Here is a 24,341-nt window from a genome sequence, read left to right on the forward strand (position 1 = left end):
GACAACCACCACTACAACACTCCACTAATCTGGGCTTTATGGCAGAGTGGCTAAACAGCATATGAAAGACCAGCTGCAGCTCGCAAAAAGACACCTAAAGGACTCTCAGATTGTAAAAAACAAGATATTCTGACTTGATAAAACTAATACTGAACTGTAGAGCCTCAGTTCTAAGTGATATGTCTTATGTCTTTGTCCAGGCACCGCTCATCACTTATGCAATACCATTCCAACGATGGGGCATGGGTTGAGTGAAAGGTATATAGAACAAAGCACAGAGACATCCTTAATGAAAACATGATCAGAGCACCCTGGACTTCAGACTGGGGTCCAACAGGGCAATGACCCTAAGCACAATATAAAAACATCACAGAAGTGGTTTAGGGTTAATGCTGAATGCTCTTGAGTGGCCCAGCCAGGACCTGGACTTGAACCTAATCAAAATTTCTGGATAGACCTAAAATAGCTGTACACTTGTGGACTTCATCCAAATTGACAGAGCTAGAGTCCAGGCTGGAACTGATGCTGAAGGTTCTTCGACCAGGTATTGAGTAAAGAATCTGAGTATTAGTGTTAATGTGATATGTCAGTTTTTTATTTTGACAAATTTGTAAAAATCTTTAAACTTTAGTTTTTGCTTTGTTATTCTGGGGTATTGAGTGTTGCTTGATGATGGGAAAAATGAATTTAAATAATTTTAGCATAAGACTGCAACATAAAATATGAAAAAAGAGTAGGGGTCTGAATACTTTCTAAAGGCATCATAATACCATCTGGATAAGAGTAATCCATTCAGCCCAAATATCTCACTAATTCAGTTGACTTAATTTCTTTTAAATAATGTCATGTCAACTTCCACAATGGCAGACCAAAGTTAGGGCCCCCATGCAAGAGGATGGTCTAGTCGCAGATGTCTGGATCTCTGCAATTCAGGAGCTCCGCTGAACACCCAATTGTATTGTACGTTTATGTCACATGATTTGCACAGCTAGGTATCTCTGCAATCCAAAGGCTCCATCCTGGAGCTTCAAGTGGAATTAATTTACTAGGGAGATCTTGGCATTATTTGAGTGAGATAATCCACCCATAACCCTAATCTTTACCATTGTGTAAAGTCTTCAGCTAGACTTACTGGAGCGTATTAGAGTAAACTCCAGCTACTTAGCGCTCCGGGCTGCAGATAAATACTTGAAAACTCTGGGAACAGTTGGGATGTGGCAAGCAGTACTACATGACACGCCTTCTCAATAGCTGTCATGACTAAGTCAACTTTCCCACAACCCTACCTACTCCTAACCATAGTGTAAGGATGTTGTATAAGAACGAAGCACAAGGTACACCTTGAAATGGGTATGTTGAAAAGAAGACAAATAATTGGACGCGTTGTGTAGCATGAATGACGTGTCATGCAAAGGCAACTAAAAGTTAACGGATAGATAAATTTTTTTGCCTCATCACCGGAGTCGTGTTGTGGAGATCTCCATCTTGATTCTATTGCCATAAGCACTTAAACTCACTAGTCATACTAACATATTATATATGTTGAATACTGCATGCAACAAATAATTTCTCTGTACCTATGGCAATGAGTGTGTTTACATGCACTTTAATAACCTGGTTATTCATAGAAACCTGGTTTCAAAAAAGCCACGTCTACCCTTATTCCGGCTAGTGAAACAAGGATGCTGGTCTCTGAGAAGGTTGGTTAACTCATATAGATTTCTCCATGAGTAACCTGTTTTTTTTTTTTGTTTTTTTTTTCTGTAAACTTAAAAGCTTAACCAGGAAACAGTTAAGGATTTCATAGTCTGTGCATATGCTTGCTTTGCACGCACATCTAGAAGCCACAGGTAGAAAATGGTAGAGGTATCCACAAAGAAAAATTTCCTCAGGCAAATTCTAGGGTAATCACATTATAGTTTCTGCTGGTGGAAATAATTTGTCTCAAAATTCCACAAATCACTAAATTTATGTGGATAAGCTCAATGTACAGTGCTAAGCTCAGCAGTGCGATCCTGGTCTCCATGCTTGTTTTGGGATTTGTTGGCCGTTGATGTTCAATCTGCTTTCAGCTCATTTTTATGGCATTAGTGCGTTTTGCCAAAGGAGAAGTCCAAAAGTGGACTCGCAAAAGTAAACTTTTTTTTTTTTTTTAAATAAAGAAACCAGGTTTCTGCATTAACTGGGTTACCCACTTTACCTCAGTCTTGTGTGTGCAGGCAAACAAACTCATGCTGGAAAAGGCATTTTTGGTCACCAAACGGTTCTTGGATGGTGGGGAGAAGTTGCTTTCGGAGGATGTTTTGGTACCATTCTTTACTCAGGGCTCTGGATTGGGGAAGCACCAGCACAGAGCTTGCTCAGGAATGGCAGCAGGCAGGTGTGAGTGAATCTGCACATACAGTGAGGGAGGCGAAGACTTTTGGAGGCAGGTCTGGTGTCAAGAAGTACAGCAAAGAAGCCAAGAAACACATCAGGGACAGACTGATATTCTACAAAAGGTACAGGGATTGGACTGCTGGGGTAAAGTCATTTTCTCTGATGAATCCCCTTTCCGATTGTTTGGGACATCTGGAGAAGAAAAGGTGAATGCTACCATCAGTCCTGTGTCATGCCAACGGTAAAGCATCCTGAGACCATTCATGTCGGGGTTGCTTTTCAGCCAAGGCAGTGGGCTCACTCACAATTCTTCCATGAATAAAGAATTTGACCAAAACATCCTCTGAGAGCAACTTGCAACTTCTCCCAACTATCCAAGAACAGTTTGGTTTCTAATAATGCCTTTTCCAGCATGATGGAGCACAGGGCCATAATGTAAAAGTGTGAACTTAGTGGCTCGGGGAACAAAACATCAACATTTTGGGTCCATGGCCAGGAAACTCCCCAGACCTTAATCCCATTGAGAACTTGTGGTCAATCCTCAAAAGGCAGGTGAACAAACAAAAACCCCCAAATTCTGACAAACTCCAAGCATTGATTATGCAAGAAAGGACTGCCATCAGTTAGGATTTGTCCCAGAAGTTGATTGCCATAATGCTAGGGTGAATCGCAGATGTCTTGAAAAAAAAAGAAGGGCCAACGCTGCAAATATTGACTCTGCACATAAACGTAATGTAATTGTCAATAAAAGCCTTTGAAACTTATGCAATGCTTGTAATTCTACTTCAGCATACCATAGAAACATCTGACAAAAAGATCTAAAAACACCGAAGCACTACACTTTGTGAAAACCAATACTTGGGTCATTTACAGAACATTTAGCCATGATTGTATATGGTCTAATTTTAATTGATAGATTAAATGTGTATTGAACAAGGGAAGGGGGGCCTCTTGGGGAAGCACGTAAGACAAAATGAATAGCCCCATGCTGCTGTTTTCTTAGTGCCCAATGTCCAGGTGCTATCAGCTTTTAAAATATTTTTTTTCTTACGATTAAGCGTCAAACCAGCAGCAGTCGTGTTTCTTTCCTCACCGCATCACAGCGGGCTACTCCGGCGAACGGATAGCGCGAGCGCGACCGGTCTCTCTGTCCTTTTGCTCCCGTTTAAGTTACACTCCTGGACTGCTGTCGTCGGCTGCACCTCGATCTCCCCTTCGCCCTGCCCTGTCGCTCGCTCCCTCCGCTCCAGACTCAGTCAGTGAAGCCGGTGTGTCGCTATAGGGCGGGAAGGGGAGGAGAGAGTAGTGTGTGTGTGTGTGTGTGTGCGCGCGCGCGACGTCATCGACCTGCTGGCTGCCCGGGGGCGAGGCTGCGCAGTTTGCTCGCAGTCTCGCAGTCGGAGAGGCCGCCGCTGCCGCTGGGAGTGGGTGGGTGTGCGCTTCACCTGCTCAGCTCGTTCTTCCAGCCTTCCACCCCCCCCACCGCCAATTGCAAGCAGTCGGGAAGGACCGTGTTGGCAGCAGCCCGTTGGCAGAAGACGAGGACGCCTCGCCGAGCTCTTCATGTTGTGTGGGGTGGAGATCTCGCCTGGATTCCGTAGGTAGGTGCCGTTGTCTCGGCTCGCCTTCACGGTGCATTTGGATGCGTTCAGTGCGCCGCTGGATTTCCTCAGGTTTTCCCGGCCTAGCGCCTTTTGGCACACTGCTGCCATGTAGACGCACAATGGAGCACCCGGCCCATTCACAGGCACAGACAGACAGCCGGCGCACACCTAGGAGGAGTAGGGCGCCGGGTTTTTTAGGTTTGTCATGGCGGAGTAAGTGGTGTTTGACAGGTGGAAGGGGGGTCTACAGGAGGAGCATCTTTGGGTGGACGTAAGGACACAAAAAAGGAAGGGATCTCTGCATCTTTTCACCGCTTTATGGGGCGGTGTCGGGGCGTAAGGGTGCTTAGCCTCTCGCTGGACGGTATCCTTTGCACCCAGCCGTTTTAAGTCCGTTGAGAGCGATGGCCACTATAGGTAGCTCAGTCATTTACACACTCCTTCCTTCATCTCCTTCCCCATATTCAGGCGGATAATTGAATTGCATTCCTCAGCACCACGTCAGGATAAGACCATTCACACTGTAGTCAAACAGATCCCCGACTTGATTTTGATTTTAATGGGTGACAAGAAGTTCACCTGTATTTCACTGGGTCTCATTTTACCAGTTTATTTGTTTAATCCAGTTGCACTGCTTGACTTAAGACATCCAGGACCAGGGTTTTTAGTTGGCGTAAACATGAAATTTTCCTTCGCCGTTTCATCCAGTAACAGACATTCATAAAAAAGAGACAAGACAGGTTAAAAGTTAATTTCAATTTTCAGTGTTTCAGTCCCAATGGGGAAATTTTGGTTTGTCAGCAGCTTTTACAGCAAGACCATGACATAACATTGAAAAACAAATCAATGAAGAACTCAGCTGTCAATCATAAACAAAATAACAGATAAATAAAATATAGCAATAACCATAATACAGTGAAACATTAAATTAGACATGTTAGACATAATTAACCTAAGGGCTAATTAAACCTAAGTCTCCACTGATGAGTGATCCAAATGCTAACTGGTCATTGTATGGTTTAAACCTTTGGATGTTTATTAAGTTGAATTTATTTATTAGATTAATAGTATTTGAGATGAAGGATTATTTGTACCGGTTGCTTTTTATCCTTGAAACCTTGAATTTGTGAGCTGATGGCGACAACTGAAATTGAGAATGTAATGGGTGAGTCCTATTTGACAGAATGTCCTCTGCTTTCTGTAATACTCGTTTATTAAACAGTTCTGTCAGATTGGACAATTTGACAGTGTGATTTATTCTATTTTTGTTTGCTGACATTAGGATTTCCAAACCAGGCCAGCCAAACAAAGGTGAAGACAGACTCAGTATCAAGATTTATAGAAGAGTGACATAATGGAAGGGCTCACATTAAAAACAGACACTGTTTTCTGAGACAATAGTGTTTTCCTAAAAAGGTGATTGTCCCCAGATATTCATTACTAAACAATTTCTGCTGTCTTGTCTTTGATAATTGTTTCTTGCTGGTGAACTGTTTTACTTCTGAAATCAAATACTGTATAGGTTCCTTAGCTTTTTTAATGTTAAGGTGTAGAAAAGACTCCACAACTAATGACATCAGTTAACCAAGTGATCTGCCACTGGGCCAGGAATTGTTTCATTCAGTATGTTAACAATCACTGAGTCACAAGCACATTTTTAGATGAGCCTGTTTTCAAATTTACTGCAATAACCAGTAGTGTAGAGGATGAAAGGTGAAGAGAGGTGAAAAATAGACAAAACCGACCCCCCTGTTGATGAGGACAGCATGTCAGACAGATGGCCATTGACTTTCACTCTTTGACTCTTATCTGTTAAAACATTATTGAGCCACCTTACCAAGCTGAAGTTAAAATTATCATCTTTTTTATTTCTGTCTGTAAGAAGGTGGGGCTGAATGGAATTAAAACCTGAAGACAAGTCTACAACCTGGAGCCTCTTGTGAGTCTAGTTGTCATCCATGTGGTTATATAATAGTTGAAGCAAAGTGACAATGGCATCCTGTACTCCTCTTTTAGACTAGAAGGCAAACTAAAATGAATTTAATAAACTCTAAATTTTCCCTTTTAGTGTCCTCTTTAAAAAATTTCAAATGATTTAAAGTGATGTCGGAGCCACTTGAAATGAAATTCTAAAATATTTACATAATCTGAAAACAAATTTTTGTTGTTAATTACTTCTGGCAGTTTAGTTGTATGTTTTTACCTAAAATGGTCATGAAAGACTGTACACTTGTGGAATTCTCTTTTTAAAATTATAATCAATGTTCCTTATTAAAAAAGATGTAGGGCACTGGGAAGAAAGGAATTTCTGTAGTGGTTTGTGTGGGTCTTTATAGTGTCTATTCTTCCTTATGTAAAGTTCTGCGTGGCAGGTGTGTCTGTCATCAGTTGTCATGATTTCCAGTTTTTTCACCATCGTCCTCTAACAGACTTACCAAATCATCTATGTTCGCCTCAAAAATGTAAGCTGCATGTTTAGTAATCTGCTGAATATGTTTTAAATTGTGGTTTGTCAGAGCACTAAAACAGGCAATGTAGCTGAAAGTGATGACAGACTGAATCACACTGTGATAAAAGGACAATGTGAGGTCCTTATCCACTTTAAATAGTCTGAGTTTACAGATGGTGAAAAAGCACTGGTGGCATTTAGATTATTTGTTTTTTAAATTTATATTCCAATAAGATTATTATCTGAGATGTAGGTTTTCTATTCAGTCACTACTTCTACCTCCTCCCCCAGAACAACAACGCAAATTTCTCCTTTTTAAAGTCAAATCTCATTTCTTGGGTCTTTTTCACATTTGGAGTAAGAAAGTTCTTAATTGCACCAATTTACTACACAGTCTCCATGATTTAAATAATGTCTTTCATTCTTGCAGATATGTGTCTTATCAGCATGGTGTCATCAGTATACTTGATAATGGAACAGTGGTCATTGTTTTGTCTCAGGGTCACTTGTGTACAGTGTAAACAGTAAAGGTGATAAAACACATCCTTGAGGGCTGCCTATGTCTGAAAGAATGACTTTTGAAAAAGTGTTCTGTACTTTGGTACTCTATGAACGGTTTAAAAGAAAGTCCTGAATCTGTAATGTAATAAATGGGCTAACAATAATGCTGTTTAATTTCTCAGTCACTTTGTGAGGCTGGGTGGTACTGAATGCTGAAGAAAAATCCAAAAATAGTTATTTGACATATGAACCATGCTCACAGAGAATAGTATAGATTTAATGTATGACCCTGTATTCATTCAGACTGCTTGGCCTGGAAACCTGATGAACTGGGCTAATGATTGACTGCTTCAACAGCTTAGATACAATAGCACAGCTCAGGGACCAGTTAAAATAGAAAATGAAAACTATAAAGAGCTTTTTATATAACTCCTTTCATAGGAACACTGTTCAATATTCCTTCTTTATACTGTAATTCAGTAATATGTTATGGAAACCAGGGGCGCTCCAGCTGCCCAACCTTGATGCAGACAGACAGAGACACGAGTTCAGCACAGCACACGTTTATTTACACATGAAAAACACGTGTCCCTTGCTCCCCTCAACAACACAGTACATCAAGCACCAATACACTCCCTTCTCCCCTTGTGGTCCGCCTCCACTGTTCCTCTTGGCATGCTTCGTCCCTTTTCTTCCTCACTCTGGCTCTTTGAATGGAGTGAGGTGGCTCCTGTTAACACAAGAATTACCAACGCCTATGAAAAAACTCGTAAATCAGTCCCACCTTAAATCCTTTCACACCACTCCATTAGCGTCTTTTGTCTTGTAAATGTGTCGATAAGCAGCAACAGACTGCTATCACAACCCCCCACTGCTGCGCAAAGTTTTCTCAGCTCAAGTCTTTTTTACCTGCGTGTCAGTTGCTTAGAGTTGTACAAAGTAAATACTATATCGTTATTTGGAACACATGCATTTCATTTGTGTTCCGTGTCTACAACAATCTATGTAAACACATCGTTAAAACAGAAGCGTTTTTCATGATTTAGTAATGGTTGACAAAATGTAGACATGAAGCGTGTAACACTTTCACAAAAGGTACAAGTATAACAAAAACAAGTACGCTTTTATTCAAGAATATAACCCAAGAAAAAGAACCCTGTTTTGAGATGTGAGCTGCTCTTATTCTTACTATTTTAGAATAAAAACATATATTTAATTTGAGTCTGTAACAGCCGTTTTAAATTTATGGTACTTGTAAAAGTTAGCTTTTTTTTAATTCGGTTTTATTCTTTCAGTCACGTTCATGCTCCCCCTGGTGTGACGCTGCTGCTTTCACATAAAGACGCGCTATAACAGAGGTGAACTCGGATGATGACGAGGTTTCTACATCGGAGAAAGAATGCATGTCGCACTTTTGCTGTTGCTTGTACTTGTTTCCGTATTTTATTGCGTTTAGTCTTGGTTCTCTACATATTTATTGTACAGCTTATTTTGGGATTACAGAATGTACATTAATGTTTCTCCTAAAGCCAGGTTACATACAGCTATGCCCATCCTACAGCTTTATGTTCTCGTTAACACTATATGTGGTCAGTAAAGACAGAAGGTAAAGCGTAGTTGGGGTTAGATGTATGTACAGAGTTTTATGTGATGAAAGGTAATTTAACTTTAGAGTATGACAATGGATTTGCAATATGTTGTGTTCCTAGCTGAAACAGGCTGAGGTAGTTCAACCACTTGCATTATATGAAAAAGTACACTGTGATCTAAGTTTACTGGGTGAGGCCAGGAAGATGTGGTTGGAAGTGCTGGTGAATGTCAGGGGACTGCTTGTATGTAGATTGATAGATAGCATTTTATTTGTCCCTAGGAGGAAATGTGTCCTTTTTTAGAGAAGGTCATTAAATAAATACATATTATGATGTTATGACATACAACCAACCTCTCATATACACACCAGAATCACCCAAAGATAAAAAGAGCAGTCAGAGTGATACATAATAAACTGTTTTGCTATTAAAAAAGTCTTTCTTTTTGTAAGCAATTTTGCAAGAATGTGCTTCAAGAAGCATAGTATATTGTTAATACTTTTTTTACATTTATAATTTTTCTAAATTGAGGGTTTAGTTTAATTTGAAGGAAATGTTTCTTATTTATGGAAATAGAAGACTCCAGCTGTGTTTTCACAACTGACTTCTGTCAAGGGCATTTCCTGAATGTTTCTGATGTAACTGGTCTTCATTCTCCATTCATGCACACTTGAGCTATTTTTTCTTTTTTTCTGTAGCATGTTCCATTAAAGGCTGCTGGCAAGGCAGTCCTTAAATTATTGATTATGTAAAATAAGACATTTCAGGGGCAGTCACCAAGCTTTGGTAAAATTTCTGAAGGTTTCCAGAGATAAATGCAAATGATTTTTTCACCCAATATGGCAAATACACCTTCTGAATTAATTAGCACAGACTATTATGCTGGGGTGTTCATTTGTAAATAAATCTAATTTAAAATTTCTTGGGCAAGAGGAGACTCCCTGAAAATCTTTTGGTGCCTATTGCTTCAAACGTTTGATCACATTTGAACACACAAGCGTCTTTTCTGGAAATGGTTCATTTAAGAAGATTTCAGCCAAAATTAATATGTTTGGGTGTGCAACTGGATACTTGACATGTAGATTATATGACACAAGTAATTTGAGAGTATTTGTTTTGAACATTTTGATATTTGTTTTCCCATTCAATTCTAGTATTTTTTTATGTCATTCTCCATTAAAACGTAAGATCAAATGTTTTTCTCAATCATCACTACAAACAACAGGGATAAGTTACAGATTTAAAAAATTATCATGTTTGTGAGCAGTATTCCTTTAACCTTTTAAAATAACAGCTCAACTAATAAAGGAGAATTACACAGGGTTAGCAACCCCAAATTTTCTACCTTTAACTTTGTGGCTAGCAGTATGCTTGTCCAGCCACACAGAACAAGTTTTCCATGCTGTTGTTTTGTTGTTCTGGCATTCACATTTAAAAATGACCACACAAGTGATGTTTTTCCAAGCAAGTGCTTAGCGAGCAGTCTTAGCTCATGTAGTGTATACTGTGAAATGAACAGCCTTGACACACACAAAAAGGCTTGGAGCAGCTATCCATATATTGTCCCTTGCTGCAAAAGGGTTTTGAAATAGCACTCATGTGCACTGTTTTGAGTCCTAAACTGAACTGACCATGTTAGGAGAAGATGGCAGCTTTATAAGCCAAAGAGCAGAAGTGATGTAATTTGGCCGGAACCGGAAATGACTTCAGTCTGGGTGCCAGGACTAGAAGTGATGTTGAATCAGGCAGGTTTTCCCATATTTAGCCTGCAGAGATAACAGAGGTAGGTTTAGTGCACCACACCACCCCCTGGCCTGGTGTGTAATTACCTCCACATGGTCCACTCGGCTCCCTCCTAGTCGCACGTGTGTGACAATACATGATATGTCAACTTATCAATCTAGCATCTCAGAAGCAACATTGACATTGGGTATTATGGTTGTTTTTTTTTTTTAATTTTTTGCTGCATTATCAGCCAATAAAACTTTAATGGCTGATTTATCGCATACCCCTAATTGATAACATTTGCTTACTAATTACCAATTGCACACGTAATGCATTAAACATTGTGCTGGTATTTTACAGCTTCAGGGACCTGTGTATGATTTCTGGCCCGATTAGAATCAATTTAGAGTGGTATATGTTTCTCATGTTTGCATGGATATCTGGTTATCATTACTTGCTGGATACCTTTTACAGACAACTGGAATTAAATTGTTATATTTTTTTCTTCTTTTAGATGCATGTATTTATATGTTTGCCAGTTAATGCTCCTTGATTATGTGTGTACAGAGATTTGCATTGAGCTTTCAAAACAAAAATTCATGTGAAACTATCAGTGAAGGTGTTTTTTTTTATTTTGGCCTAGAAGGCCTGTGAAATTGTTCTCATATTTTTAATTCTAATGGTTTTGAATCTTTTTTTTCCACTTTTGTGTTCTGGTATTTGTGTTGCATATTTTTAAATGCTTTGATAGTGCTTTTCATTCCTTGTGTTTCTCACCTGTGCCCTGCTTTAACTGTCATTTTGATCTGCGGATTTTAGTAAAATTTATTTTATTTCTGCTTGTGTGTCATGGGTCCTTATCTGTACTTTGGTGTGTCCTGTCTGCCAAGTATGTATTGTTCTGTTCTCTGTGTTTGTGGCTTGAATTCCACACCCCAAAAGCCAGTGTTCAGTAGTATTACTCAGCAAGCGGTAACCTCTGAAGTTTTTGTGAGACAGGCTCCAAAAGAGGCAAGCAGAAGGTCAAAAAGCAATAGAATGACCAATTTATGGAACCACTCAAAAACTGACAATCACAAAAGGCCCTATGCACAATGTCCCTTACATCCAGTGGCTGCAGCACAATTCTCTTTGCCCACAAGACTTAAGATAAGGTGGCACCCAAGCCCCTTCTGACACTCTTCATTTCAGTTCATGAATGCAATCCCTCTTTTCAGTCTAGTGTGTCTATCATTGGAAATGTGCTAGGTGGGGTTTAAAAATGGGTAGAATCCTGCTTTTAGTTATTTATCCTTTGCAAATACAGTAATCCCTCCTCGATCGCGGGGGTTGCGTTCCAGAAGGTGAAAATCCGCGAAGTAGAAACCATATGTTTGTATGATTATTTTTATATATTTTAAGCCCTTAGAAACTCTCCCACACTGTTTATAAATATTCTCCGCACAGTTATACAGTAAACCCTTGTTTATCGCGGTTAATCCGCTCCAGACAGATAAATGAATTTCCACGAAGTAGGATTCTTTATTTATAAATCTAATATTTTCGCAGTTAGAACATAGAAAACCTGTTTACGACCTTCTAAATACGTTTTTTAACATTATTAGAGCCCTCTAGACATGAATAACACCCTTTAGTCAAAAGTTTAAACTGTGCTCCATGACAAGACAGAGATGACAGTTCTTTCTCACAATTAAAAGAATGCAAACATATCTTCCTCTTCAAAGTGCGCGTAAGGAGCAGAGAATGTCAGAGAGAGGGTAAAGTAAACAATGAAAAATCAATAGGGCTGTTGCGCTTTTAAGTATGCAAGCACCGCGATAAAGCAGCGGCAATGAAGGGATCAATGCGAAGGTAGCCTTTCAGCATTTTTTACAGGAGCGTCCCTATCTTCTAAGCAAATAGCCTCTGTGCAAAAAGCCCCTCTGCTCACATCTCCTCCGTCAAGCGCAGAGAACGTCAGAGAGAGAGAGAGAGAGAGAGAGAGAGAGAGCACGAGATTAAAGCAAACAATCAAAAAATCAATAAGTGTGCTTTTGGACGCACCTCGATAAAGCGGAATTTCTTAGAGGAGCGTCCGTATCCACTAGGCAAACAGCTTCTGTGCAAGCAGCACCTCTGCTCACACCCCCTCCGTCAGGCGCAGAGAATGTCAGAGATGGTGAGATAGAGGCAGAGACAAGCAAACAATCGAGCACTGTGCAGGAGGCATATCTTATAGCATTGAGGAGTTTTAGTTAATATGTAATACGTGCTCTGATTGGGTAGCTTCTAAGCCATCCGCCAATAGCGTCCCTTGTATGAAATCAACTGGGCAAACAAACTGAGGAAGCATGTACCATAAATTAAAAGACCCATTGTCTGCAGAAATCCGCGAACAAGCGAAAAATCCGCAATATACATTTACATATGCTTACATATAAAATCCGCGATAGAGCAAAACCGCGAAAGTCAAAGCGCGATACAGGAAGGGATCACTGTATATTAGACATTTATTTAAAGCAGAGTCAAAATGTCTAAATTTGTTGGGCAAAAAATAAGTTGAACCTATATATACATGAAGTGCTGCCCCGCCTTGATTCAACCTGTTCTCAGGTGCCAGTGTAAAACCACATGCCTGTGTTAGCTTCAGTGCCAGGAACTTTTAAAGCGGTTCACTTGCATTTTTTTAAATAAAATAACAGGTAGTGTGTTAACAAACTCTTTTTCTTGTTTGCCACAAATGCTATAGGTATCATAAACAGTGCCTTATTTTCAGCTTCAGCTAAAAAGTACTGTTAAATTTGGTGTGTGCTTGTTTTCGGCAGTGCAGTAATCCCTTGCAATTTGCAGGGATTAGTGGCTCAGGACCCTGTGGAATGAGAATATCCACAAATATGTTGTATTACTCCAAAGTTTATTACACTAAATAGCATTCTAAAAGTTGTGAGACAAGATAAAATGATCACTGCGTTACCAAGTCACTTGTGAGTCTGACTGCCAAGACAAAGATGTGTGGCATCCCCAGACAAAGTGCATAGTCCTGCAGTTCTTTAGTGAACTGTAACTTTTTATAAAATGTAATTTATAATAAATTTGTATGAATATTTATGGTAGTAAACGACAAAAATGATTGCTATTACAGTTAGAAAAAAAATTAACAAAACACTAAGCACAAAATGATAAAAACGACACAGTTCAGTTTTGTAGATGATGGTGGTGTAGTTATGAAATGAAATCCCCTGTGAATAGTCTCTGGAAAGCTATGTAAAGTTTTGTGCTACATTGATACAGATGTATGTGAACATTTGTAGAGGTTGGGAGTGCCCTCAAATGAAGACATTTGCCAACCTAGAGAAAATAACATGAGGAAGCGGGCACAGGACAAGAACATACATTCAGAGAAAACTGTAATCCAGTAGGTGTTATTGTAATCCCAATGTGCATGGAAGCATTGAAAGAAAAGACAACACTAATTACAATCCTGCCGGCTAGATATGGCTCACTTTTAAAGCTAGCATCCTCATCTTTTACCTATAAGCCCTCATGGCAATGGCTGAAGCTGCCAAATGACACTGCATTTAAGTAGCAGGGCTTATAGCATCGTTTGCAGTTTTCCACAATAGGATGCAAAACTTGCAAAATAATTTCCCTTTTAATTATTGATTTTAAACCCATGAATAGATAGATCCATGAATTGCAAATCCGTAAATCACAAGGGGTAACCTGTGTTCACCTGCATGTTTTAGGTGCATTTTTGGTTTGCACATTGCTCAGTGTAGGCGAACATCTGCGTCATATGCATTTTCATTCATTTTATTGTAAATGGAGATGCTTTTGTAATTTATGTGAAAATGCCAGTGTAGATTAAGATGTTTTTAAAGGAAAATGTAATAGCATGAATGTAGCTCAGCTCCATTTGTGTTGTGACTGTGCATTTTGTCTGTGATGTCTATCTGATTACATTACTTTAGCTTAGATGACTTTTAAGACTGTGTGTTTTTATTGTTTTAGTAGTAAAATATTTTGTTTGTGTGAAATATAATAAGAAGCTAAATCGGTAGCCATGTTAGAATTTGGGTTAAAAAAGTTTAGATTATGACAAATGTTCGATCCAAGTTTAAATGGGGCCCAGATTAGGATAGGGGTATTTAGTTTTTTTCTGTTGCTCCATTTACCTGCTCAGAAGTTTGAGGCCTGTCTTTAACTCTAAGCCAAGTATCTGTTACATCCAAAGCTGTGTCCATCTCCGGCAGTGGCCTCTCCTTTTGAGTACAAGCAGTTGAACAGCATATTTTGAAACAAACTGATCTATTGCTTACCTTCTGTAAATATTATTTGTAGTTAATATTAATTATTTATGCACACTCTTCTTAGCTTAACTGTAATTATTACTAGTTTGTCCCTTTTAGTCCGGGGTTCTGGCAGCTGACATTTGTCCTCATTTATGCAGCTGATTTCTGGCTTAGATTCAGCAGACTATTTTACTTGCCCTAAATTTCTCATGATATTCCCTTATTTTCTTTAATTGAACTGCTTTTTTTAATCAGATTTTAATCAGGTTTGTCTAGTTTAAAAAAACCAACAACAGTAAAACAAAACACAATAACAAACCAGTTGCTGTATATTTTAAATGTAGAAACATCCTTATACCCACAAAATGGCCTGAGTCATCTTAAATAACATAGCTGGAAAATAGAGATGAAGTTCTCCAGAACATAATGGAAGATAAAGTTTAGACAGTGTGTCACACTAGCACAATGAGGCAGTTCTCTCTCATGTTTCTGTCACTGAGAATCAAATTGGCTTTTTGAGCTTTTAAATATTTTTGATGAAAGTTTGTGACCAAATATTTAGTCAGGAAAGTTTATGGTGTTTCCTGAAGGACTAGATCAGGCACTATACATCCATTCGTCTATTTTATAAGTCACTTATCCAGTCCAGGGTTGCAGGAAAGCTGGAGCCAACATAAGGTACAAGGTAGCAACAATACCTGGACAAGACACGGTCCATCATAGGGTGAACACACACACACTTACATTGACACTGTGGCCAATTTAATATCGCAGAGTCACTGAGTTCCTCTTAGAACTGTGGGAGGAAACTGGGCCATGGCACCATACACCCTCATTTTTTAAAGTTCTGCCCTAAATTTTATCCAAGGTTGTCATTTAATTTTTTGCGTTTCCACCGTTTTCAGCATAAGATGGATTCACTACACAAGGATGATTCCTTTTCTATTGCAATTACAAAATGGGAAAAAATAACAACCATTTTCCATATGTTGAAGTTTAAAATGTTTGAACTAGGGTTTCTGCAAGTCTGATTCAAAATAGACATTTGTGTGCCAGCATGTTGTCAGAACTTCCTTAGAACTGCTGGTGACTGTATTGTGAGTGCCACTCTGTCTGAAATCTCAACTGTCTGAGAAAGATCTTTTGATATTTAGTGAGTTTTGTACTGCTTTTTATAGATACAACCAGCAGTGCCAGTTGTATTTTTATTTTAGTATGTATTTAGTGTTTTAAAGCTTCAAAGAAACTGGTTTGAGTACTCTTTCTTTCCTGCTATTAATCTTCTAAATAAGTTCACTTTTAGTAAAGATCCACTTGCTTAAATCATCAATAAAAATGACATAAGTTTCTAAAGTCTACATTTTTTAATGTTTATGGTGACACTGTGTGTAGTAAGCTATCTATTTAGAGTTCAAGTGATCAAAAAGCAAAATTCTGTTCACTCTCCACTTGACAGATTGCACTTAAATACTATTTGCACTAAATACACTTAGGAACCTGTACGTTACCTATTCATAAAGAAGAATTCTCCCAGATTGTATTAAAAATAATGGTATGCAGAGTAATACATCAACAAGAGTACAATCAACGCAGAATTTCTGCCATCACTAGAGACAAATAGTAGGAAGGCTTACCAGATGATCACTCGTATATCACTTTACAACATAAAAATAAAAAAAAGAAAACAGGTGTTTTTATTTTTGCTCCAGTTATGATAAATTGATCGAGCAGTCACATGTAGCAAGGATATCAGAATACTTTGGGTACTATTCTTTACCAATATTGCAAAAACGTGACTGTTCTAGCTTTTTTGTTTTGGTAGTTGACTCATGAAGGACTGGAAGTTCATGGATTATTCCAGAAGGCAAAGTAATATGTAAGAAAAATGTGTATAAAAATTACATATAAAAGTGGCTGACATTGATGATGATACAGTACTGCATCATCACATGTCCAAAAGAAAAACAGGAGTCGTGTCTACAAAAACTTTGTCTTCAAGGCAGGAGAATTTCAGCATGTGACTTCGGGAGTTGTGCTTATTATTTAAAAAATATGGAATAATTTCATAAGTAGGTTCATGCTTGCGTCGTGAGCGCAATGGTGTGATTGATCAAATGCGATTTTTAATTATTCAACTTTTGTCACAGTGTTGTAAGGGGAGATAAAATCATTTATTAACACTAGAATTACCAGAGCCTACGAAAAAAACTCATAGATCCAGCCCACCATAAATCCGTTCGCACCTCACCATGAGCATCTTTTGTCCTCTAAATGTGCCGATAAAGACAAGCTGTAAGCAGCCGGCTATTCCATCCCCCCACCGGCTTAAAACGTGCACGAACTTCTCCCAGCTCATGCCTTGATTGATTATCTGGGAGTGAAGTGGAGTTTTAGAGTGGAAATAATAGATCGTTATTTGGAACACACGCATTTCATGTGTGTTCCGTTTCTACAGTAATCTGTGTAAACACATTTTTAAAACAGAAATGTTTTTCATATTTTAGTAGTAAATGACAACATGTAGGCATAAACTATATCTATACTAATAAAAGGCAAAGCCCTCACTGACTGACTGACTGATTCATCACTAATTCTCCAACTTCCCGTGCAGGTAGAAGGCTGAAATTTGGCAGGCTCATTCCTTACAGCTTACTTACAAAAGTTAGGCAGGTTTCATTTTGAAATTCTACGTGCAACGGTCATAACTGGAACCTACTTATGTACTTGTATACGGCCATAGCCTGCAGCACGGTCGGCGTGTGAGGCGGAGTTGCGTCCCTCATCGTCACGCCTCCCACGTAATTGAGTGCCTGCCCATATAAGGCCGTCCGTCAGCAGCAATCCAATAGACATGCTGCCGCTAAATATTCGCGGGTGAAGGACTGTGCTTATGCAAACGAAGATGAGATAGTTAGGGATATACTTGTGTTTGGCACAAACTCAGCAAAAGTGCGAGAGAAACTTTTAAGTGCTGGGTCTTAGCTAACATTAAATAAAGCCGTGGACATGGCAAGATCGCATAAGATAGCACAAGCACAGCTGAGAACCTTCGATGCATGTACTCCGAGCGGCTCACATGAACTGACTGTGAACGCAGTACGCGGAGAACAAGGAAGAGCTCCAAAGAGTGCTGAACAAAAAAACGCATTACACAATTGAGAAGGTAGCAAAAGAATATGAAGCGAGTGACGCATACAAGCATATTCATAAGTGCAGCTACTGTGGAAACAAAGCACGGTGTAAACCTTAAGTTTAAATTAAGTTCATAGACAGGCTGCCACTTACGTTTGTCATGCCTACGATGAATACGATATTCACGAGATACAAGTTTAATGAGAAGACGCAAGGTATAAACGAGACTTTTGATCACTTTGTAACGAAGTTAACATTGCTGTAACGGAGTTAAAATTGCTGGTTAAGGACTGTGCTTATGCAAATGAATAGGAAAGCAAGGTGTAAAGCTTAACTTTAAATTAGGTTTATAGACACGCTACCGCTAGCGTTTGTCATGCCTAAGACGAATACGATATTCGCGAGATACAAGTTTAATGAGAGGATGCAGGGTATAAACGAGACTTTTAATCACTTTGTAATGGAGTTAAAATTGCTGGTGAAGGACTGTGCTTATGCAAACGAAGATGAGATGGTCAGGGATAGAATAGTGTTTGGCACAAACTAAGCAAAGGTGCGAGAGAAACTTTTAAGTGCCGGGTCTGAGCTAACATTAAGTAAAGCCGTGCACGTCACAAGATCGCATGAGATAGCTCAAGCACAGCTGAAAACCTTCGATGCATGTACTCCGAGCTGCTCATGTGAACTGATTTTGCGGGACTGGGAAAGGTAAACCCGTGCATGCAGTGTTTGATGTCTCAGATAAAGAGGAAGACGAGCTGTTTATTGATGCAGTAAGAAAGGAACAACCCTCTAATTCTGAACAAGCCTTTGTAGACATATCAATAGGAAAGCAATGTGTAAAGCTTAAGTTTGAATTAAGTTCATAAACACGCTGCCGCTAAATATTCACAGGCAAATCCACAACTTAATACCGGGAATACCTGTTAAACATCTTAGATTCACGAGTACCGATTTGGATAGTGAAAACTTCGATGAATGAAACCTGTTATCTTTACAACGGTTGACAAACATGGAATATAACTTGAACACAACACATCCTCCAAATATGAACCTGATCGAAAGAAATAATGATAATTAAATCCTTGATGACAGCAACACTCATAGCAGTGACAAAACAATTACATTGACAATCATGTTGCGTTATTTTTAAAATGTTTCCTTTTCTTTTTCATAACTTCTTTAACACACTACTTCTCCGCTGCGAAGCGCACGTATTTTGCTAGTAATGTATGAAGCCTGAAGTCCAAAGATCAAATAAACACTTTCACAAAAGCTTCAAGGAAAAGAAAACAGCTTCCGTGGCGTAGCGGTAAGAAAAAAGCCGCGTTAGCATGTGACATTGACAGGCATTTACTATGACTGCCTCTGTGGCGCAACAGTATCAGCTGCTGACTGGGAATCAAAAGGTCACGAGTTTGATCCCACATGACTCCGTTTTGAGAAGTGAACTGCTCGTATTCTTACTATATCTATACTAATGAAAGGCAAAGCCCTCACTGACTCACTCACTCACTGACTCATCACTAATTCTCCAACTTCCCGTGTAGGTAGAAGGCTGAAATTTGGCAGGCTTATTCCTTACAGCTTACTTACAAAAGTTAAGCAGGTTTCATTTCGAAATTCTACACGTGATGGTCATAACGGTCGATAACGTCCGCCATGTTGAACTTTCTTATTTATGACCCCATCTTCACGAAATTTGGTAGGCGGCTTCCCTGCGCTAACCGAAACTGATGTACGTACTTATTTCGATGGTATGACTCCACTGTCGGCCGCCATATTGAACTTTCCAACGTCACAAATTTTCCAACTTCCCATGTAGGTAGAAGGCTGACCTCATCTTCACGAAATTTGATAGGTGGCTTCCCTGCGCTAACCAAAACCGATGTACGTATTTTATTTGGTGGTATCACGCCACTGTCGGCCGCCATATTGAATTTTCCAAACATCACTAATTCTCCAACTTCCCGTGTAGGTAGAAGGCTGAAATTTGGCAGGCTTATTCCTTACAGCTTACTTACAAAAGTTAAGCAGGTTTCATTTCGAAATTCTACACGTAACGGTCATAACGGTCAACAACGTCTGCCATATTGAACTTTCTTATTTATGGCCCCATCTTCACGAAATTTGATAGGTGGCTTCCCTGCGCTAACCAAAACCGATGTACGTACTTATTTCGGTGGTATCACGCCACTGTCGGCCGCCATATTGAATTTTCCAAACATCACTAATTCTTCAACTTCCCGTGTAGGTAGAAGGCTGAAATTTGGCAGGCTTATTCCTTACAGCTTACTTACAAAAGTTAAGCAGGTTTCATTTCGAAATTCTACACGTAACGGTCATAACGGTCAACAATGTCCGCCATATTGAACTTTCTTATTCATGGCTCCATCTTCACGAAATTTGGTAGGCGGCTTCCTTGCGCTAACCGAAACCAATGTATGTACTTATTTCGGTGGTGTGACGCCACTGTCAGCAGCCATGTTGAACATTCCAACTTCCTGTGTAGGTAGAAGGCTGAAATTTGGTACTTATTTCGGTGGTATGATGCCACTGTCGGCCACCATATTGAACTTTTCAACGGTCTTTGTTACTTATGGGCCCATCTTCAAGAAATTTGGTACGCGGATTCCCAACGCTAACTGAATCCTACTTACGTACATATATACGTCCATAGCCTACAGCTCGATCACCGTGTGTGGGCGTTGGGTCCCCCATCCCAACGCCTCCCACATTGTTGGCTGCCTGCCTATATAAGGCCGTCTGTCGTTCCAGTCTCTACATTCCCCTCCTTGCTTTGCCACGGTATTCACGTCTCCCTGCTGATAACTACAGCCTTTTTATTTAATCCAAGGCTTCTCCGCTGTTTTATTGTTCATTTATTACGATTATAGTTATTGTGTAGGTATTTTAGACTTACTTTACATTGTTCAGGTACCCATTTCCTTTATCATTCCAACCGTACCCCCATTAACATGTCTATCGAGGTGATCACCATCGATCAAAGAACTGTCACTTACCAAGTGGTTTCCATGCCCGGAGATGGCACCTTGCTTTTTCCATTCTCTTTGTTACATATTGCACGGCCATATCAGGCTCACTCTTGATATCCGGAGGATCATTGTGTCTTATGTGTTGAATGACTGGGACAGGTTGAAGGTGTGGACTATTGATGGTACAGGAGATAATTATACTACACAGGAGGACTATAAGAGTGAAATGCTTAAGCCCTTCACCTATGCATCTGCATGCGAGTTGATGGCTGCAGCTGAATTGTTCGGTTGTCGCTTTCAAGTGTACTGAAATGGCCAAATATTTTACACCTTTGGACAACCGCCAATGCCTCTTAAACATCTTAGATTCACACTTGACGATTTCAGTAGTGGACACTTTGATGTTTAGAAATGTTTAAACTCTCAAAAGCTGGATGTGAAGTTATCAATGAAACTGGTTGTATACTTACAACGCTTGACAGATGCCGAATGTCTCTTCAACATAAGTCCTACAAATACTGTCGTAATTGAAACAAACCATGAGATTCAAACCGATTATGACAGCAGCAATCCAAGCTGTGAGATTTGAAACAAGATTACTGTTCACATGGCCAACTGTACTTGCATGCTCAAGAGTAAGCTCAGCGCACAGCTACAGCTTGGTCATATTACAACTGGAGGGCTGAACTGACAACGTGGCATACAAAGAGATCCTTAACAAATAATTATTGGTATATTTTCTCTCAGTTTTAAAAGGTTTAATTTTCTTCTTAATAAAAATTTTAAGGCAGTACTTCGCCGCTGCGAAGCACGGGTATTTTGCTAGTGTATATATATATATATAGTAAAATGAAGCCACTCGACACACGTATAAAAGGTTTGGGGCAGCCACCCATATAATATTCCTAGCTGCAAAGGAGTCTTTTAAGTTTCAGCACTGATGTAATCAGTACGGAGTCCAAAACAGAACTGCTCAAGGGTTGCAAAGATGGCGGTTATAAATGATCAAACAGGAAGTGACATTAACAGGAAGTGATGTTGGTTGACCGGAAGTGATGTCTCTCTGACATCAGTCTGGGAATCGGGACAGGAAGTGACAATCTTCTGGGCGCCGGAACTGGAAGTGACGTTTTCCTGGCGCGGAACTGGAAGTGACGTTCTTCTGGGCGCCGGAACTGGAAGTGATGTTCCTGATTCAGATAAGCTTTCCTGCGGCTGGTCTGCAGAGATAGCAAGAGAAGGTTTATTGCACCCCGCCCTCCCCTGGCCTGGCGTGGAATTACTATTACTTGGTCCACACAGCGTCCTCCTATTCACGCGTGTGTGACAATATATATATATATATATATATATATATATATATATATATATATATAGAGAGAGATAGAGATATATATATATATATATATATATCTCTATGTGTGTGTATATGTGTTTAACGGAAATTACCTATGAGCACAGAACATAATACAGGAACTAATCACTTCATTTGTGGATGCCATTTTTATATTGTCTTTATGAATTGTTATTATTTGTGTGAGAGTTACTTTACTGATATTGAAAAGAAGTAAACACAAACACGCCAATCTATCCCATAGGAGTGCGCCTCACGTCGCCCTCTCTCAGCCCTCCTCTCTGGACTCCAGCGCTGAGCCGTTTGTCGCCAGGCATGTTCTGACAGAGAAGTTTTATTTACTTGTCCACGTGACTGTCGCGGAAACTGCCACATTATAACTTTTTTTTAATTGGCAATACTTGATAGTAGAAGAGATGAGGAAACAGCTTTGCGTCTTTCTACTTTTTAACTGCGCCTAGCTGTAAACAATGTGAAGACGATACCGCCTTCAGCAACGAGGGGTCGTGAGAACAAAGTGGATGCTCGGAGGCGCGGAATGTCGGGCTGCTCTGCCGGGTCGAGAGCTTTACAGTTTCGGGCGGCGTCCTCTCTTCTCGCACTGTTTGTGACACTTCGAGTGCCCCGTCGGCTCCTGGGAGAGTGGAAATCATTGTGAATGAGTGTGATCGGCGCCATCGAAGCAAAACTCTCTTTGTAAATTGCGCTTCACGACTACTTACTGTCCCTTAAGGTGAGTTCAGGTCACTAAAACCCCACAACATTCAAGGTTGCTTTTGTGATTAATTCTTTTAAGAAGATGGAGGGTTTACATCAAAGAAGATGTACCGACCTCTTTATGTTAAGTTTTGGACTTGGGAATTGTTTGGACCTTCTGCCCGTTAAGCACGGAAGGGCAGCGTCCACATTTCTCAGAATAATTTTTCTCTTAAATCACAGGCACGTAGAGCAAGGTTGTCAGGCAAAAATTGGCAGGATCGCATAGAAAATGTAATTTTTATACCACAGCGGTTGTGTAGCGCCTTTCACAAGGGATCTGCTACCGAGATATGATTCAAATACAGGGTGACACAGAAAAATTGGAACTTTTGAAAAACCCAATAAAAATAGAATACAACAAAAAAATTTTATTGATAGCAATTGAACCACTACAACTTGCCTTTTATGAGACAGTAATCCAAATTGTCAAGGTCTGAAAATTACGTCCTGTAGATGGCGTCCTCCTGTATGAATGCATTCTTCCAATCTGCTGTTGAGGTTCCCCATTGATCGCTGCAACATCTCAGCTGGGATACCACAAATTTCGTCTTCAATTCTTTGTTTTAATTCATTCAGTGTCCTTGGCCGAGTCGTGTAGACCCGACTCTTAAGGTAGCCCCACAAGAAAAAATCACAAACGGACAAATCCGGTGATCTTGAGGGACAGGGAATGTCACCGAATCTTGAGATGACACGGTTACCGAACAATTCTCGCACAGCTGCCATTGATTGCCTTGCAATTGATTACTAAATTACTAAATGTCGAGATTGTTTACAGCTCAAGGTCCCTGTTCCGCTGTGCTGCCAACTGTACATGGCTGCCACTACATATTTCAAAAGTTCCCGTTTTTCTGTGTCACCCTGTACATTTAAGCTGCTGTTAGTGCTACTTACAGTGCATCTGGAAAGTATTCACAGCGCATCACTTTTTCCACATTTTGTTATGGTACAGCCTTATTCCAAAATAGATTAAATTCATTTTTTTCCTCAGAATTCTACACATAACACCCCATAATGACAACGTGAAAAAAGTTTACTTGAGGTTTTTGCAAATTTATTAAAAATAAAAAAACTGAGAAATCACATGTGCATAAGTATTCACAGCCTTTGCTCAATACTTTGTCGATGCACCTTTGGCAGCAATTACAGCCTCAAGTCTTTTTGAATATGATGCCACAAGCTTGGCACACCTATCCTTGGCCAGTTTCGCCCATTCCTCTTTGCAGCATCTCTCAAGCTCCATCAGGTTGGATGGGAAGCGTCGGTGCACAGCCATTTTAAGATCTCTCCAGAGATGTTCAATAGTATTCAAGTCTGCGCTCTGGCTGGGCCACTCAAGGACATTCACAGAGTTGTCCTGAAGCCACTCCTTTGACATCTTGGCTGTGTGCTTAGGGTTGTTGTCCTGCTGAAAGATGAACCGTCGCCCCAGTCTGAGGCCAAGAGCACTCTGGAGCAGGTTTTCATCCAGGATGTCTCTGTACATTGCTGCAGTCATCTTTCCCTTTATCCTGACTAGTCTCCCAGTTCCTGCCGCTGAAAAACATCCCAGCAGCATGATGCTGCCACCACCATGCTTCAC

General features: G+C 39.9%; 1 protein-coding gene across 1 annotated transcript in view; it reads left to right on the plus strand.

The window, feature by feature from the left end:
- The first annotated feature begins 3,724 nt into the window (after positions 1-3,724).
- si:ch73-212j7.1 (centrosomal protein of 170 kDa protein B) overlaps positions 3,725-24,341 on the plus strand; it is a 125,879-nt gene continuing 105,262 nt past the window's right edge. The window contains exon 1 of the mRNA XM_039741416.1: positions 3,725-3,980. The gene's annotated coding sequence lies outside the window, so the exon portion shown is untranslated. The remainder of the gene's footprint in view (positions 3,981-24,341) is intronic.

Source organism: Polypterus senegalus, chromosome 18 (assembly GCF_016835505.1).
Source record: "Polypterus senegalus isolate Bchr_013 chromosome 18, ASM1683550v1, whole genome shotgun sequence".
NCBI classification, from domain to species: domain Eukaryota; kingdom Metazoa; phylum Chordata; class Cladistia; order Polypteriformes; family Polypteridae; genus Polypterus; species Polypterus senegalus.